Source organism: Corella eumyota, chromosome 7 (assembly GCF_963082875.1).
Source record: "Corella eumyota chromosome 7, kaCorEumy4.1, whole genome shotgun sequence".
Lineage (NCBI taxonomy): Eukaryota > Metazoa > Chordata > Ascidiacea > Phlebobranchia > Corellidae > Corella > Corella eumyota.
This window is the reverse complement of record NC_137496.1, coordinates 7,574,395-7,580,797: the sequence shown is the minus strand read 5'-3', so window position 1 is coordinate 7,580,797 and position 6,403 is coordinate 7,574,395.

Here is a 6,403-nt window from a genome sequence, read left to right as displayed (position 1 = left end):
AAATATTGTTTTTTTTTTGATTTTTCTTTTTTATCACTACAGTCCAAAATTAAGTTTACCAGCTTGTTAACATTTACATTAACTTTCTTTCATACTGTTACAGATACTGGACATTATTTAGTTACAGCACTAGGCTTTTTTCTATTAAACAAAATCTTTTTTCTCTGGTATATACCTGCTTCAAGTATTAATGAAATTTCACCATTTTTATTGATTTGACTAACAATTTGATCATCACTTGTACTGTAGTTAAGATCAAGAACCGGCAAAATTGCATCGTCGTCGAAGTCATTTTCAAGACATCGAATTTCATTCGGAATTAACTCTAAAATTAAAATATATATAATTTTTGTTAAGTAACTACTGAAAAGTTGTTTAATTGTTATTACTTACCAATTACTTTTTCAGTAAATGGACTTAGTGGAGTTGGTGGTGGACCACCTCCTGTTTTTCTGGAGTCTTGTTTAAATTTTGCGTCCATAGTTTTGTTTTTTTTTAAATATTTTTCCATAAATTTTGCAAGTTTTCTGTTGTTCTAATGCATTTATTGCTTGAACTGTTGAACTTTTTTTCAATTTCAATCCATGCATTTTTTTTTCCGGTAACTGAATTTGTCTGTTATAATTGGAAAATTTTTGATCAATTCTTTGAGAAGATCTCAAAGGAATTATAAATTTGTGAGCGATTTTTTTTTTACATTTTGTTGTTTTAGTGAAAATTTTATTTTATATATATATACCTAAAATATATTTAAGATAAAAACTGAAATATAGGACAGTGTTTAAGCTACAAATAACAATAAAACCAAAAAAATAGCATAAAAAATAAACATTGTAAAAAAATATTACAGAATATATCCAAATTTAACTAAAATAATTATTAATAAGATGTTGTCTTGCAGCTGCACCAGCAACCTAAGATTTCCTCTTGACTATCAATGTCTTCAGCTTGGACTGTGTTGATGGCATAATTGTGAAGACAAATTACAGCAACAATAATAATCAGTGACTACTCACGTCTTGTTCTTAACCCTATTTTAAGGCACCGGAATCGCTGCTTTAAAATACCAAAGAATTGCTCGATTCTACTTCTGGTTTTAATGTGGGCCTTATTATACTTTTTTTTGTGATAGTGTTATTGGATTCAAACGTGGTGTCATAAGATAGCTTTTGCAGCCATACCCATTATCTCCAAGCAACAATCCAGAAACAAGACCATCCTCAAACCTGTCATAAATGAGGGAATTGTCGAAGATACGAGTATCGTGGGTAGATCCCGGCCAACGAACTACAATGTTTGTAATACTTCTATTGGCATTGCAAATTGCCTGAACATTTATGGAAAAAAAATCCTCTTCGGTTTCAAAAATTTCTGATGAAATGCCACCTGGAGAAACAATTGGGATATGAGTGCCATCGATAGCTCCAACAACATTTAAAAAGCCTGCAATCTGAAAAAAAATCTCGTTTGCAAGACATAAGTTACAAATTGGTGGGAAAGTCAACAAAGATTTTTTTTAAAGAAGCGATATGTTTGGAGATGCAATGTAAATGTTATTAAAAGTTGTAAAAATGGTGGAATACCATGGTTTCTTTTATTAAAATGACAGTTACTTTGTAAAATTTGATATAAATTTATGAGAGCAATTTTGCCAAAATGATTTGTCATATCTCTGAGGCGTTTTTTGGGAATGTAAAGTTCATCGGTCAATGTTTCAACTGTTTGTAAAATTTCCATTTTAAAAGAATGAAATTATTGTCGTAAAATTTAAAGTGCTAAAAACTGTGGAAGGTTTTAATTTATTGGAGTTTTATGTTATTTTTAAACCAATTATTTTTTATTAGGTAACTAGATATTTATATTAATTCTAAATTAAACCGACTCGCCATTAATCAATTACGTATAAATTCAAAAAAGCCGGTACATAGAAAGCAAACAACATATATGAATTTATAAATAAATTTTGTTAATAAATGTACCTAAATTTATTTTAATTAGTGCTCGGTAATGTTAAAAATTAGTAACATTTCAGAAGCGCAGAACTAAATTAGAACTTGAAAAATTAATTAGATAATGCGGTTTTAAGCCGATTAAATTCGTTTAAATTTAGGTTTTATTGTAACAAATTTGACTAGGTTTTGCTAAAAAACATATGCTTAGTTGTAAAAATTGCTTTTATTTAAAAAAATTAAGTTTAGCCCAAATAATAAGGACTACTTGAATCTCGCGCAAAAAAAGTAAACAAAGCGTCCTTGGTTACAGCAAAAGTCAACAAAAATTGTCGTTCGCTGTTTTGATTCGCTATAGCGATTTCAAACCGGTTTAAACCAGTTTTTAGATAAAAAAAATACTCAAAAAAATTTTTTTTTTTTTTGTATATATCTTTATGCTCGATGTGGGAAAGTCGAATGCGCGACTTAAACATAGAGTAACATCAGTTACTTCGACCCAGTCTCGAGTTACCTGTGGCAGTTTGGGATATTATAGATTATAATTGCCCGATAATTACGCTGCTGATTTAGTGCTGGCCCAGCAGGAGTTCGTACCGTTTATAGCGCCTTACTCAAGGGCGCTACAGCATGAGCTTAGTGGGGATTGAACCCACGACCTCTTGTGTGGTGTAGCAAGTGTTCTTACCACTACACCAAGCTGCCGCCCCCTTCCACCCCCTTAAATTTACCCCATGACTTATACTCTTGTTGTTGTTAAAAATTCTACCAAAAACATTTTTTGTGGTTGATGACAAAATACCAACTAATGGAGCTCAGTATTAAACTAAAGTTATACCGCTACTTCGGAATAAAAACGAATTTTTAACTTGTTCAACAGTTAAATCTAGCTATTAAAGGGTCTAAAAGCTTTCAGTTTTATCAAAACACGCTATTTTTTTTACGCAAATTCCGTAGTAAAATTTCATCGATTTTCATTGTTACGTAACATTTTCTTGTTTACAAAACAGTTACAAGTGTTACGCAACAGCTAACTATTGTTCGACCTCAGTTTGGCGCTTAAAAAATTTTGTAACGAAATAATCGACATTATCACGAATCAGTTACCATTGTGACGCAACAGTTACTATTGTTCGACATTTCAGGATGATGTTATAATTTCTTCCGATTAAATTTGTACTTCGTATTCTTAAAACAAGCAAAGTTAACAGCAACACATTTGTTAAAATCAAAATTATGATTAACAATAGCATCAACAACACAATTAGAAAAAATTGCTTGTTTAGAAGAGGAAATTTGTAAATCACCATCAAACAGACCTTTTTCAGATAAATAAGATTATAAAAGCTGATGATTATGTGCTAAAGTATGGGTTACGTTAATAAAATTTTTAGTGTTGCGGAGAACTCGTTTAAAGTAGGAGTGTTTGCTTTCAAATCGAAATGTTGAACTACGAACAAGAGGCCCAAATTGCAACAAAAGCCATGGATAGTGAGCAAAATAATGATGTTTTGGTCACAGTGAAACTATGGAAAAAACTTTTGATCTTTCATACAAGTAATCTTATGGAAACATTTAACATAGTCTCAGAATGAGCTGAAGTATAGTTGAAAAGTAATTTTAACTTTAACACCAATTGTCATACTTCACAATCCACATCACGCAAAGAACACCATATTTGCGAAGCATTACCAGGCAATTTTGTTTGACTTTTGTTAAGAAAGGGTGGTTTTGCCAAACTATCAGTTCCTTTAAAACAAAAATTGAAAATACTTTCCTTTAAAAATTCAAAAGTAAACCATTTAAACCAAACAAAGTACTTTAAAAATAAAGAATCGTGTCATATGCAATAACACCTTCTAAAAGGTCGTGAGCCAAACATAGAGGCAAGCCAGGAGAACACACATGGAAATATTGTAACTCATTAAAAATACAATCAAATTTTATTCCGTTAGTGTTTTCTCCAGGAGTAGAGAGTTCTTTACCCATTAAGTTCACAGAATTATTGTAAGATAATATAGTTCGCATGGTACCAATGTGTAAAAAATTACTTAAATAGTCTGAGCGTTCCAACAAGCAATATCTGCACATAAATTTTGATGAACTAAAGTTTGTAGAAAATCCACCCAACTAGTGACTTCCCAAGCTGGCTCCAGTTATAGATACAAAATCCCACATCAATTCCCTTAGTTTCCAACAGTTTTTTAAATTATTCACTAATGGTTTGAAAACGTCTGTGTAAGTTTCACTTTTTACATATTGTACTTTATATAATATAATTAATAGCAGTGGAAGTACTTTAGAACAATTGCGTGGAAATAAATTGGCAAGAGTAAAGTATTCACCTAATATTTTGTGTTTACGTTTGGCCGACCCAAGAGGATTTACTACTTGAAATTTATCTTAATACAAGATAAGTTTAAGTCTTCGGGTTTCACCATTTAAAAGGGGATTACTTTTATAGGCTAATCCATCCTGGATATCATTCAAATGAGTGAGTGTGATTGTTCGACTTTGTTTTATTTGATGGAGTATCGTTTTATCTTGACAGAAAGATTTTAAATTGAAACATATTCAAAAGTAACAAACTGTGTTGGAAATTTAGTTGATTTTAACGTAAGTAAAATTACTTTTAAAATAACGTTTCCTAGAATAAGGTGTTCGAAGAGGTCCAGAACTGTGGATATTCAAAAACATATCATTTTGAATAATGTTTTCTTTAACAGTTTTAATTATTTCTTGACTTACACCAAACTGGGACAAAACTTTTGCAATAGATGATTGAGTGAAAGACAAATTCTGTGACATTAATATTTTAAGTTTTTCCATAATTTTCTGAACGGTACTTGCAGGTAATAAAAATAGTTGTTGAAGTTCAAAATAAAACAAGGCTTATTGTTTGATAATTTCTGAAGGTAAATCAATATTTTTTTCTGGTGAAGTTTTAAAAAAAAATGTTTTTTCTTCGAATTGCATAATAGCATTGTAACTAGAATTAGTTTGGCACCAATCTTCTGATTCAACAGTTTCTTTGGCAAGAAAATAGTGACATCTGGCAATGTGCGATGAAAAAGAAGATACTATTTTATAATATTTTGTACATCCATCCACAGGACATCTTACTTTAACACCATTACGCATGTGACATTTTAAATGTTTGAGAAGAGCAGGATTATTGGTGAAATTTTGGCCGCAAAAAAACAAGTTACAGAAAAATTCCTTACAGACATTTAAAAACCTACAACATACAACCCTGTATCGCAAAAAAAAGTATATATGTTAATGCTTCGCTCACCAAACACTTCACTTTAAATAAGAGTACAAAGTAGCATCACACACAGTAAAAAACAGATAGTTACGATTTTTGGCTTCCATATACCAACTAGCACAGCAAAAACGATAAGAAATGGAAGTTTGTTATATTAACAAAAAGCCACCTTACTTACAAAACCTTGAAACTCCAAAAAAGCCATTTAGATATTTAACTTTAAAAATATGGTCTTTTTGATGAGAATATTGTTTTTTTTTTAAATCTCATTTTTGTCAAGTTTTTAGTTATAAGGTTTAAACTGTAAGATGACCTAATGTTTGCTTACACATACACACACACCCTGAAACAGTAAAAAACAGCAAAACTATCCAAGCGGCAAATTAAAAAATTTTAAAACAGTCATTCAGCCTCAATGTCTTCAGGCTTTTGGGCATCAACAATTCTGTTTACAAGAGCGACAAGACGTACCACCTTTGGATGGGCTTCTTTTCTCATTCTTTTTCTATTGCCTCCCTTGGTTCCTTTAACATTTATTTCAGCAAAGTATCTAGCAAAAAATTTCAAAGGTGTAAAAAATTTACTTTTAAACTGTATAACAATATTTTAGCAAGAACAACGAGATTAAAACCTTTGAATAAATTCAAACGTAGCTAAAGTGCCTTTGGGATATTGCATGTTGAACACGTAAAAGACACAAAAAAAGTATAATAATCCTTTGTAAAAACTTTCCCCTTAAAAGAACCTGTTCCCAATCGAAAGAAAAATTTCTGCAGAAGCAGTAGATACCCCTAAACACAAATATTTTAACAAAATTAAAAATATACAATTAATAGCAATATTACTGAGCATATTTAGAGCAAACGAAAATACAAAAAAAAATTAAAACACAGCTTACCAACAATTGACAGTATAGGTGAAGCAGGTAACAGATGTAGATCTTCCTTCGTAGAGTATTCATCGTATAGATAAAAACTTTGTAAACAAATTATTCGAAACTTTAAATTAGCTCTATCCTGTATCCTCTATTTAATTTTTTCATAGATTCCCTGAATAACAATTTTTTTGTTACCTCATATTGCCGAAAAATGTTATTTTTGCTTTGATAAAAGTAAGCTGCCAAGAAACTTAAAATATTTACCGATTTGGGCTCATGATTTTTTAGCTGTTTGCATTCGAGTTTAGT